Source organism: Balaenoptera borealis (genome assembly GCF_965194805.1).
Source record: "Balaenoptera borealis genome assembly, chromosome: 4".
Taxonomy (NCBI): Eukaryota; Metazoa; Chordata; class Mammalia; order Artiodactyla; family Balaenopteridae; genus Balaenoptera; species Balaenoptera borealis.
Window position 1 is genome coordinate 138,658,757 of NC_138861.1, and position 13,934 is coordinate 138,672,690.

The window sequence follows — 13,934 nt, forward strand, 5'->3', positions numbered from 1 at the left end:
ACTTTCATCTTTCCCCCCTATTTCAGTGGTGCATACTCCATTCCAGGTATAATGCATTTCAGCAGGTCTGACTTACATCAGGACAAGGGGGTCCCAGGGGCAATTGCGTAGTCCCCTTTCACCTAGGGGTACAGAGTAACTCAGCCCCTCTCAGTGAGATGTCCCATTGCAAATTCCAGTGAATTACGCCTCTTTCAGGTGTGACGGAGCTCGGTGTTCTGTGCAGCATAGCAGGTTGATCCACAGTGAAATTTGGGATACTGGCTGCCTCTCATGACCTCCCTACCTACACCATCTTAGATATCTTGGTAGGGGTTCCCCACCTGGCATATGGGACAACAGGCCCTGCTGGCTGATCAATTCAAATGTATTAACGCCTGGGATGGTACTTTAGTCCACCCGGCCAAGGTGGTTTTACTTGTTAGTAATTTAATCCGCTGCTTTAATATTCCATTCTTCCTTTCTACCAACCCTGCTGCCTGCAGGTTATAGGAGAGATGGAACCTCCGTTCAATGTTATGTTTTTGCCCAGTGTTGCACATTGTGACCCCCAATCACTGTCTATCCAATGAGAATATCCGTACATGGTACTCAGTTTCTCTACTTCCCTAATGCTGACAGCCTGGTTTGTACAGCAAGAGGGAAAAGCTTGGGTTAGGCCAGATGCAGGGTCTGCACAAACCAGGGCATATTTAGAATCCTCACTCAGAGTGAGGGGACCAGTATAATCAATTTTCTGATTCTTCACCAGTTGGGAACTCTAGTGGACAGCTCCAGACTTCTTTGACAGTGCCTTGGGTGTTGTTTAGAATACACATGACAATGTTGTTACTACATTAACCAAGTAACTGAATTTCAAAGGCAATCTGGCATCTTTGGCAATACACCATCCTATCTGAGCACTACAGTGGCCATTCTTCCTATGCACCCAATCTACTGTGTCTACTGAAGGGTCAGTTGCTAGGGCTTGTACCTGGGCTAGGGCATCAGCTTCCTAATTGCCAGGGGGTGTCAGCACCTTATGAGCTGGGTCATGGAAAAGTGAAGGCTGCCTCAGGCTCTCACAGGCAAACCCAAATGTCTTTCAATATATCATGATGTCATAAGGGCTTATGCATGATCATTCATCCCTTGGCTGCCAACTTGTCCAAGCCATGGGGCTAATCCCTTAGGACAGCCCAACTATCAGTGCAAAGCGGTAACAGCCAGGACTAATGAGCGATCAATCACCAGCTAAACTGCTCTGAGCTTAGCCCTCTGGCTGCTGTGGTTCATTCCTGTTTCCATCCAGATGGTGTTAGGGTGGGGCTAAATAGTGACTGCAGTCCGTGTGGGCACATTGCCCCCCTAAACCATCTGTATATCAGGCATCTGGGGAAATTTCCCCCATTTCCTCTCTACAGGCTGCAGGGGCCACCATAGGAATAGGGTGGGGATTTTGGAGGATCTGCATGTGCTGCAGGGCCCAGGAGAGCTCTTATTTCTAGAGAGAGTGGGCTGGCAGATGTGGTATCTCTCTGCTGCAAATGGACAAGCCACTTAGTCAAAGTGGGAATATGAACCGTGGCAGAGGTGGGTCAAAGGAACATATTCTCAATCCACCCACTGATAGGAAGGGACATTTTTTTCCATGATATGCTGTTTCTTCATGAGAGGTTCTACCTGGAGGAGTGCTGTGTACACTGCTGAGGAGGCCTGAAAAGTCCTGAGGGTTACCATGTATTAGAGTACATTCAGCTCTGATGTCAGCCGGAACCATCATCTTTTGCTTATTGCTGGGGGAGCAGTGAATAGTGAGCTCAACTGGGGCCTCTGATTGCCCCCAGTGGCCGTCACCTGGAGACAGTCATGGACTGCATCCTATTCTTGGGGTGTGAGAGGCACTCACCTGAATAGGTTTGTATCCTTGAGGTCTCTGCTGCAGCAGGTGAGGCACTGGGGTAGTAGGGGCAGGTCTGAACTATTGTTTGGGTTTAAGTCTTAACATAGGCCAACCAACACAGCATTGGCTTGCCAGCCTAATGGTTCAGGTGGGGTCCTGGAGGCAGTGAGGTCAAATCACTTTTGCTTCCAGGTTACTTTTGCTGGACCCATTAACAGTCAATTGGGATAGACTTTTGCCTTCTCGAGTTTCCCCTCTGTCTTGGATCTTTCCTCCAGCTCATACCAGTTCCCAGGATTTGTCAGTTTTCCCCAGATCAGCAATGGACTTTCTTACATTATAAATGTCTTGTCCTACACCTGGGTTCCACATGGATATCAGGCGCTGGAAGTGGATTGGAGTACCTTGTCTCTCATTCTTGCAACGAATGGGGCCTGATCAGGGCCTTCAAAGAAGGAGCACAGATGGCCTGTTTCACTCCCAACTCCCTACTAATTTGCTATGCCTCCTCTTTAGATTTCCAGGGTCCCATGTGCTCAGGGAGATCCTCCTCTTTGGGTCACAGCTCCCTGCGGGATAGAATAACCCAATCTATCTGAGAAGAGGACCTTGAATTCCCCGAGCTCCATGCAGGCACTGCTGGAGAGCGGGGCATGTGGTGATCTTGCCCATTTTCTCTGCCTCATGCCTGGTGAGAAAAATGCCATCCCCTGCCCACCTTTCCCCCAATCTTTTAGCTGCCCTAACCATGCCTGAATACTTTCCCTGGTCTTTTATTGGAACTTGGCAGCTATATCAGTAAGCCCAGCAGGCATATACTCTCTCATCGTGAGCCATTTTTGAATTGTGAGCTGCCCCCCTGGCAGGGGTTGTTGCTGTGTGTTTGCTTTCCTGTGTATTTGCGATCAGAAGGCATGGGAGGCTTCACCCATTTCACTGTCCGTCACCACATCCTCCTCCTCTTAGCTTTCCTCCCCTTCCCAAGGATTCCACCTCTTAGCGTCCCAATCAGGCTTTGTCACAAGCACTCAGATCTTTATCCACAGCAGCTAGCACCCTCCTAGCTTTGCAAAATGGCACTCTAAGCTCTCCAATTTATTATCCTGCTCTCCCATCTTGTCTGGCAGTCCTGAAGCTAGCAGAGTGGTGAACAACCACATGTCTTTCTTTACCTTTTCTTCTAATTTTCTAACTCGAGTTTCAGCCTTCAGCCAAACTGCCCACAGTAGAGGCCAATCCCCTGTGGTAGGCATTTATTTCGCTTCTTTGCTCAGCATGTGCTCTGTGCAGTTCCTCAACAAATGCATTAAACGATTGGCGTTTTCGGGGTGTCCCCGCACTCATGTGGTGGTCCGCAAGCTTCTAACTTATGGGCCACCCCTCCCCACATAAAGGTCAACAGCCAACATGGGATTTTCCCCACAGATGCCTCTTTCCCAAGGCCCATTTCTTTGGTCTCCTGTCTGGCTAGCCGATTGTTGGTTCATAAGCTCAGAAGTTCCCCGGAGGAAAATTTGAAACTGGCCCCTGTTCATGGAGGGCAAGGAGAGACTGAAGAAAGAGACCGCTCCAGATGGGTAGGTGATAGTTTTAATAAGCAATAAAACTTATATATGAGGTTTGTCTTAGGTGGCAGCAAGACAGGTAGATTTCCATACATACCCACTAGAATCTTAAGAGTTCATATAGAATCTTAAGAGTTTATATAGCCCTAACGGGGTTCAGTCATATATACAGTCTAGATCTCAATAACACTTTACTCTCTCAAAGCTGCATCCTTTTTTTTTTTTTTTAATATTTATTTATTTATTTGGCAGCACTGGGTCTTAGTTGCCACACATGGGATCTTCGTTGCCACGTGCTGTATATTTTAGTCGCGGCATGTGGGATCTAGTTCCCTGACCAGGGATTGAACCTGGGCCCCCTGCGCTGGGAGCTCGGAGTCTTAACTGCTGGACCACCAGGGAAGTCCCCTGAATGCTGCATCCTTGAAGTATCTCCTAGTACAGGAACAGCCGGTGGAACATACATTTCAAGGATCAGGGAGATGGTAAGGTGTCTCTGATTGCCCAGGTCTAGTGCACAGGCCAACGGGGGTCATGTTCTCTTAGTGACATAGAAGAATGAGATAGAGTTAGATATCTTCTCTTTCTGCTGGTTAGGTCATGTATGGAGACATCTGATGTATTTTTTTCCTCAGTGATACAAGAAATCCTAATGTATTCTTTTGGTTTTGTGGCTGTGAGAGGCATAGCATGGATTATTTACTTTGCTACCATTGATCAAGCCTGAGATAGTATGACCTTGAACTCGCATCTGAGGCAGTGGTTTTGATTTCCCCAATTTTAGGTAACGACAGAGACACCAGATTCCTGGTGTACAAGTTTTGCAGTGCTGTTTCAGTAATATTTCCTAGGAGCCTGGTCCACCTTTCAACAATTGTAAGTACCTCGCATTAAATACATTTCTGTTTAAATTAGCTAGAGCCAGGACTTCCCTGGTGCTCCAGTGGTTAAGGCTCCACACTCCCAACGTAGGGGGCCCAGGTTCGATCCCTGGTCAGGGAACTAGATCCTGCATGCCACAACTAAGACCCAGTGCAGCCAATAAATAAATAAATTTTTAAAAAAATTTGCTAGAGCCATTTCTGTTATAGGCAACAGCACAATGTGTGACATGCATAAAAACAAACGAACAAACATTTTTATTTTCTATTCATTCTATACCAGTGGTTTTCAATTGTGGGTGGTTTTGTCTCCCTAGAAGACATTTGGCAATGTGTGAAGACATATTTGAGTTGTCACAATTGGGAAATCTGCTAGTGAGGAGAGGTCAGGGATGTGACAAAATATCGTATGATACAGAGGGCACGCCCCCGCCCCCGTGCCACGTGACCACCACTACCATTTGCAAGTGAATTATCTGGCCCAAAATGTTAATAGTACCAAGACTGATAAGTCCTGACCTACATGAAGTTCTAGGATTTTGACAGTAAGTGTGTAAAGAAGAGTAACATGTAAGAAGTATGTTGGAACTAAAATTGATGATGCAATTGACATGAAATACGTATTCCAAGCAGAACGTGTTTGGAAAGGATATAATGAATTAAATCAGGATGCACTTAATGCTTTATCTTTAATTCATAAAACAAATACATATACAGACAGGGCTTTGCATGTGTCACACACTTGTCTAAGTACATTATAATTATTAACTTATTTAATTCTCACGACAACTCTATGGGATTGGTAACATTATTTTCCACAAATAAGTTAACTGCTATACCAAACCACCTCCAAATATCAGCTTTTTATACAATTGAGGTTTATTTTTCACTTATGTCAGAGTCTAATGTGAGTTTGATTTGGCTTCTCTATCCCTTTTAGAGAAAAGGTTATCTCCAATGCACCATGTTTTGATTCCTTAGCCAAAGACTCATACACATATTAAAATGGTTATTTTATTACACTAAGTTTGTGTGGTTTGTTTTTCAGTAATAGACCACCAGAACATGTATTCTAGGAATACAAGATTAGTTTAGCATTCAAAATCAATCAACATAATTCATCATATTAACGGACTAGGGAAAAATAGTATATAATCATCTCAATTGATGCAGAAAACATTTTGAAAATATTCAACACACATTCATGGAAAAAACATTCAGAAAAATAGAAATAGAGGTAAATTTCTAAATTACTTCTAAAAAGAAGTAAATTTCATAAACAGTATTTGTGAAAACTCCACAGTTATTGTCATACACAAAAGTGAAAGGCTGAATACCTTTTCACATTGGGAATTGTGCAAGGATGTGTGTTTCCACCACTTCTATCCAGTTGTTTACTGGAGGACCTAGCTGGTGCAATGAGGCAAGAAAAGTAACAAAGATTGAAAAGAGAAAAATAAAACCTATTTTACTTGCAGATGTTGTGTTGTGGTTGTATGCATATAACTATACACAAGATACAAAAGAGCTACCAGGTTTTATAAGTCAGTGTAGGAGGACATAAGATATAAGGTCAATACAAAAAAAAAAAAAAAAAAAAGTAATTGGGTTTCTATGTACTTATATTTCTACATATTTTTAAATTTATAAAGCAATTTGAAAATTAAAATATACTGTTTACAAAACCATAAACCATGCAAGACCCTCACACTGAAAACTACAACATTTTGGGGGAGAAATTAAAAGAGACCTAATAGATGAAAAGCTATGCTCTGTTCATATATCAAAAGATTCAACAGTATTATGTCAATTTTGCCCAAATTTTTGTAATCAAAATAATCTGTATAAAATCTGCTTATTAGCTGATTCTAAAATTCATACAGAAATGTAAAAGAAACCCAAAATAGTCAAAATAATTTGGAAAAAAAAATAACATATATGAGGACTTACACCACCAGAGTTCAAGATTTAATATGAAGCTACTTTAATCAATGCAATGTATTATTGGTGCAAGGATAGAAATAAGTTTTATTGCAACAGAATAGATAGTTCACAAATAGATGCACACATATATGGTCTCTCCAAAATGTGACAAGTTAATTCCATGGGGAAATAAACATTTTTAAACCCAGAATTCTATAATTCTTAGAAATCATATCTAGAAAACATACTCTCTGGCTCTATTTTTGTTTAATTACTACTTTCATCTCATTACCCATGAATGAAGCTTTCTGGTCTCCACACTCACCTCCACATGTCAAATTACAGATCCAAATAGAAAAATAATATAATCTAAATTTAATCATTTGGCTCTGCATTTAGTTATTTGAATTCTTGAATTCTAAAGTTCTGAACCTTTGATTTATCCAATGTCTTTTCTCAAATATCTCTGAAGTATCTTTTAAAGAGAACTCAAAAAAATGTTCTTGCATCTCTGTCTAGCTATACATAATTTACCTGTCAGGGAAGCCATATACAGTAAATGATATAAATATTGTATCAATTGGAATTTTGAAGGAACCAATTTACTCTCTGTAGGTTTTTACCAGTGCGTGAAAACACTATTCTAGATTAGTTATATAAAATTTTGAAACGTTTCTTATCTTTGTAATATCATTTTCTTTATTTGTGATCCACTTATATATTGTTATTTTAAGTGTGTGCTCAGTCTACCTGTCCTATCATTTAGTTTTATTAAATCTTAAAGACTAAACTCAATAGGTAATACCAATTCTATCGGTGAGCAAGTCCTTTAAACATACTCATTAACATTTTTATATTTTAACTTAGCAATGGATTCTACTCAGCAAAAATGATACAATCATAATCATTTGTTTGGGAATAAGGTAATTTTTCAGTGAAGAAAAGTTGATAAAACAGTGTTTCTGAGAGATTATATTTTTAATGTTAGGGAATAATAAAGTACAATGGCCGAGCTATCTGATTGGCCAAGATAGTTGTTTTATTATATAATTAAGACATCATTAATATAATAGAACATTTTCAAAACACAAGTCTCTGCTTGCAAAACTACTACCAACGTAATGCAAAAGCACTGGTTGAAAATAAGTATCATGCTAAAACCAAGATGATTTTCAAAACATGGGATAATGTTCTCATGGATATACTTTATTTTTGTAATAAAAGAATATTATATCACAAGATAATATGATCCTGTATGAAGCAGGTGGTTAAGGAGCAAATAAATTACTGGCAGATTTCTAATTATAATACACTTTTAGTCTTTCATGATAAACAACAGATGTGTGTTTACAAAAATACATTATAGTAGAATCAGGTCAATAGAGTTTAAATGAAAAAGGCTTAATTTATCTGTATTCCCATTTGAATTCAAGGGGCTGGCCTATTTAAAAGAGCCATCATTTAGTAACATGAGTTCAAAGGAGATTTATTTAAATGGACCAATGAGTACCTTTTTCATTAATTTTCCAGATAGAGAGGAAGATAATTTCAGAGTGCAAATAGATATGGGAGAAAATAACAAATCAAAACAAAACATATTAGAGCAGATACAAAAAGAGAATATTATAAAATAATGAAAAGCTAAGTCTAACCACACTATTTCTTAAATATTGATAGTATATTGAAGTCTTTTACTATTTATCTTTCTTTCTAACATTTAGTGATGTTAAATTTATTTTGTATCATCAGTTATCTGAATTTCGATCTTTTGATAAAGAAGGAAAATAGCATTTATTTTTAAGTGCAAATCAAGTAACCAAAATAACTTGAGCATTGAAATATTTTCTGGATGTGAGTTGGAAAAATTAAAAGGATGAATTTGGAGTTCAGAGAGTGGTAACAGATCCATTTTTGCTATTAACTAGCTGTGAAACACAGCAGTACTTTAAATAGTTGTGTTTTCAAAAACTAACTGATATATTTTCAAGCCCTATAATATGCCATGAAAAGGAAGCAATATTTAACATCATCTCAGGACTTATTTCATTCTTCTGTATTATTTATATGCTATTAATATGTTTTAAGGAATTGCATTGATGCTATCAAAATATATAGTATTTAATGCACTGAATTGCTCAATTAATAAAGGCTAGCTTAAGTCATGTTTTTATATACACTTTCTCCATTTTTCCATGTAGTATTTTCTATGCATTATCTAATCCTTTCTTTTATTTGAATTAACCTATCACACTCTTACAATTTAGTATTGGCACAGCTCAACGAAGGAGACTATTTGCTATAGTCTTCCCTCTAATAATATATAATATAGAGAGAGATATTTGCATTTGCACATGTAAAATAGCAACTATAATAAAGACAATAGTTGTTGAAACCACTCATAGATGCTTTAGAAGTTTAAAAGCCATTAAGGGGGACTCCCCTGGTGGCACAGTGGTTGAGAGTCCACCTGCCAATGCGGGGGACATGGGTTCCATCCCTGGTCTGGGAAGATCCCACATGCTGTGGAGCAACTAAGCCTGTGCGCCACAACTACTGAGGCTGTGCTCTAGAGCCCGTGAGCCACAACTACTGAGCCCACATGCCACAACTACTGAAGCCCGTGTGCCTAGAGCCCTGCTCCACAACAAGAGAAGCCACCACAATGAGAAGCCCGAGCACCACAACGAAGAGTAGCCCCCACTTGATGCAACTAGAGAAAGCCCGCGCGAAGCAATGAAGACCCAACGCAACCAAAAATAAATAAATAAATAAAATTTATTCTTTAAAAAAAATAAATTAAATTAAATAAAAACCATCAAGAACACATTCGAAGAAATTCTTATGCAAAAGTTCACAAAAGAAATAGGATTTAATCTACATTTTTTCCCCCAATTTTCTATTGCTGTATAACACATCACCACGTTTTAGTGGATTAAAAAACAACCATTTTATGATACTCACCGACTCTGAGGCAAGAATTCAGACAAGCACAGTGGAGATGTCTTGTCTCTGTTCCTCACTATATGATTTATGAGACCGCAGCTTGGAACCCTCAAATGCCAGAGAGTAGATCATGTGCGGGCTTCGTCACTCATATGTTGGCTGTGTAGACTGAGATGCCTCAAAATCAGGACTCAGTTGGAAATGCCATCCAGAGAGCCTACACATGGCTTCTCCATTTGATCTGAGCTTCTCACAGTGTAGTGACTGGTCTCTGAAAGGGAGATCTGGAGTGGGAGTGTCAGCAAAGCAAAGAGACCAAGGGAGAAACTGCATGGCCTTTTATAGCCTAGTATCAGAAGCCCCGTAGCATCACTTCTGCTGTTGTCTATTGGTCAAAGCAGACACAAGTCCATCCAGTTTCAAGTCAAGGGTATATTAAGCTGGAAACTGTAGAAGGTCTGAAATGTTATCCACCTGTTGTATAAATGAGCCAAAGATGATCCCTGTATATTGGTTCTATGTTTAATTCTCAGCAGGTGGGGGGGCCCATTTGCTCAAAAACCTGTCAGTACCAAACTCAAATTTTTACAATCCAGTTGTTTTAAAGCTAGCCCAAGTAAAAGCAGATATTTTAAGCCATTTTGAAACTACTTGGAATATCCCATGAAACTGTGCTTCAAATCTGCTAGCCATAGATAAGATAAACCCTAGGGTTATAAATGACCCCAAGCTACTGCTGCCCTTCAGAGTTCTCTGACCCAGAGACCCCCCATTATGCTGTTAGTTGACAGCATGTAGACGGGTGAGCCCCTTCTCTGATTTCGTTCCCTCCCAGAAGTTCCCTTGCCTTTCTCATTTTCTGGATAGTGGGCCCAATGCTATGACCTCTGGAAGGTCTCCTTGAGAACCATCACCCCTACCTCCACATCCGTGCAAACCTGTCAAAACACCACCCAAATAAAGTTTGTTGTATGCTACTGCCACCTCGTGGTCACATATATTTCCTTGATTAGCTCCCAAGTCCCTCAAACTCACTACATTTACATGCAAACAAACAGGCCTAACCACAGTGAGTGTGTGTATTGGCAGGAGACAGAAGCCTTTCTGGATCAGAGAAACAGACAGCTGATGACTCATAGCGAAATGCAGCAGCCAGAGTCCCAACCCCCACAGAGCAATGTGATAACAGCCAAACCCAAAACTGAGATTTGGAGGTATAGGTTGCTGCTACACCTACCCATCTCCCCTCCAGAAAGAGAGAGATGTACTTATTAAGTAAATCTTTTTTGTGGGGGGGGTGGTAACAGGAGGAGAGGTTCATTACCCTGGGATATAAGCAAATATCTCTAGGAAGGAGAAGGGAAGGGCATTAAGACTAAATCCTTCAGGAGGTTCCTGTTTTTAGAGATTCTCTACAGCTTTCAAGTTTGTTATGCAAACATCCTTTCAGTGCCATTTGCTCAGAAGGCCTGGACCACGCTGAAACGTAAGACTATTTAGGGGAAATTATCTCCCAAGACGGTAGAGGTCCACCTCTTGAGAAGGGGGCCAAGCAGGGATAGCTTTTCTCTGTTCCTTGTGTCTAAGGCCTTGGCTAGAAAGACACAAAGGGCTTGGGATGAGTCCCTTGCCTTGGGCTGCAATCACCTAGAGACTCCTTTACTCACAAGTCTGGTGGATGGAATGTGATGGCTTGAAAGTTCTGCTCACCTTGGATTATTGACTGGAACACATGGCTTCTCCATCTGTATTGGACTTCTCACATGTAGGCTTATTGGTCTTAGAGGGAGTTTCTCAATAGATAACTTGCCACAGCAAAGATTTCAAGAGAACCTGATGGAAGCTGCATGACTTTTCATGACCAGCCTTGGAAATCACATAGAGTCACTTCTGCCATACTCAACTGGTTGACACAATCACATGGCTGACACAATCACATGGCTGACTAATATATTATAGGAAAGGACATAAAGCATACTTGCCAATGGGAGGAGAGCCAAAAAATTAAGGTTACATTTTAAAATGGCCACAATCGTGAAGGATGCTGGGAATATGTCTCAGAGGAAGCATGGGAACAAAGATCCAAAGGTGTACAGGCAAAACTAGGCAAAAATCACAACGTAGGTCAATTAGTTGTAGTCATCTGACTAAAGAACAGGTATTAGGGTTGGAATATTGGGTAATAAAACAATAAAACTAGGTTGAGCAAGTGATCAATATTCCTGAATGCCAGGATAAGTAGTTGTGTTTCTCTCTTAGAAAATAAAATTTGATATGTCAAAATTAGTTATTATAGGAAAAATGAGAACTTTGTTAGACTACACTTATTGTATGGTTTACCTTGTTGGGGAGGAAGAAATCTCCCCCTACCCTTCCAAATTCTTCTGGCTGGTCTAAGAATTAAATTGACATGAGAAAGATTCACAGGAGAAAATCAAACTTTAATAACATGGATACATGGGAGAGACCCAGGAAACCTGAGTAACTCACCAAAATGGCCAACGCCCTCATCTTAAATACCATCTTCAGCTAAAGACAAAAGAGGATATTGGGGGCAGTGGTTTGGGACTTCAAAAGGGAGGAAGGCAATTCATATAAAGATGGGACACAGGGTCCTGTGAGAGTTTTCCCATCACACCCAGCCCATATTCTTGGCAGGTATCACTGACGATAGCTCTGTTCTGGGAACAGGACCTTTAAATTCTTTTAGGCAGTTAAGGAGGAGATAACGAGAAACGTTTCCTGAGTCTTTTGCTTCTAAAAATAATCAGCCTAAATTAATCCTCATGCCAGAGAGACACATTTTAGGGTGGCAAATTTTGCTCCCCTATAACCTATTTACTCATTTATTCTTACTATGTTTTGAGATTTAACAATCTTTACACTCTTCTCTCTTGGTCTTATCATGCATGAACTTTTAATAGTTTTTAAAATAATTAAAATTTATCTTATGGCTAGAAAGATTTTGAAGAAAATATGCTATATAGCTTATATATCTCTTCAGAAAAAAATGTAAGTATTCAATTCAAAGGGATAAAATTAATTGACCGCTTATGTATAATTTAATTGCCCGATAATTCAAAGACTGAGAAAAGTTGTTCTTATTCCAGATTCATAGATAATTTATAACAATCTTCCCAATCAAGAAAGAGATGAACCAACATATTTTGGTGCCAGACACCAAGTCAGGCACTTCACTGAAAAGCATTAATTTAATTTTAAAACCTACCCTGCATGTTATTTTCCTCATTTTAAAAATTGAGAAAGTAATCTTATGCACAGAAATCTTGAGGGACTTATACACGGTCTCATTTGCCAGTAAGCAGTAGAACCAGAATTCAAACGCAGGCACCTCTAGACACGATTTGCCTATCTGATACCTATCATTAGGCAGTTTGGTTGCCTCACATGGTTTCTTTTGTATTTTGATGTGTGTTACCATAAATCAAGTCTAAGATATAGAGTTAAATATTAAACTTATCGGTCCAAGGAAATAGAAATTACTATCTTGCTCATTCTTATGCTAAGAAGTTATATTCTTTAGAAAAATTTCACCTTTTAAATATACAAACTGAACACAAGATGATCTAATTTCCTCAGATTATCTTCTTATACTTTCAACTGTGTCTAGATAAGACAGAGAAATATTTTCAAAGAGAGGTATTGGAATATACATTTATGACTCATATTCAGAGATTTTAAAGGGATTTAATAATAAATAATTTCTATTTTGGAACCTTTACTTCAGAGAAGAAAGGAAGGTTAGTTTAGAGGGATATTCACAGAAGCATAAAGTTGCAAACAGAAGTAAAAATAGCCACAACAAACGTTTTTAAATAACAACGTAATAAGATCCACTCTTACTTACACCTTAACATTCAATAAAGTTTGTTAAGCTAGTTTCCTCGTTGTAATTCTTATAGTCAACTTTCCTCCTCTTTTTTTTTCTCCCCCACCTCTGTGGTAAAGAAGCCAATGCATATGAGTGCCCAGGGAAGCTGTTTAAAAAATTCACTCTTTTACTTCTTGGCCATAAAATAGAAAGTATAATATATTCATATAAATAAATAGACTCACATCTGATTTCCTTATTCATGAAGTTGATGCAGTCCCATAATAGGATATATTTTGCTTTATTACAAAAGACTCTCTTTCCTGTGATTGCACAATGATCCATTAGGGCAAAATGCTTCACATCCTTGTGCACTCTTCCGTTACCTGGAGCCCATTGGTGTTGCAATGTGACTCAGTATCACTTAGCCTAAGTGAAGACACGTGGAAAGAATGTTGATGATGGTTCAGTGAAAAAAAAAAAAAAAAAGAATGCTGTCTGTAATCCTATGGAAAATATTATAATAGTATTAACACATATAAAAATAGTAAGAGAAATTAAATTTTTCAGGATACCAGCAAAACCCATGTATTTAGGGAATATACCAGGAAAGAGAATGAATATGAATGTGCAAATGACTTAAAAGAAGAGAGAATTCACTACTTAAATACCCCTACACTCAGGATCCACTTTCTACTTGAGAGATGAAACCACCTGAGAGAAGAACTATATTTTCATTTTTACCCCCACTATTGTACCTGTAGAAAGGTTAAATACATAAGTATATGCACAAAGAGTGAAAGAGATGAAAGGACGTGCACACTTTAGATATGTTAATAAAACATTTCACAGAAGTCTGATTTGGAAACTGCAGACTTTGATATGGTATATTGATAAACACAATTCTC

At 39.2% G+C, this 13,934-nt stretch overlaps 1 long non-coding RNA gene across 1 annotated transcript; it reads left to right on the top strand.

Moving 5' to 3' along the window:
• The first annotated feature begins 2,651 nt into the window (after window positions 1-2,651).
• On the top strand, window positions 2,652-9,043 carry LOC309627654. Its single transcript, XR_014243898.1, has 2 exons — window positions 2,652-6,584; window positions 6,676-9,043. It is a non-coding gene; the product is annotated as an uncharacterized lncRNA (long non-coding RNA).
• Window positions 9,044-13,934: the final 4,891 nt, after the last annotated feature.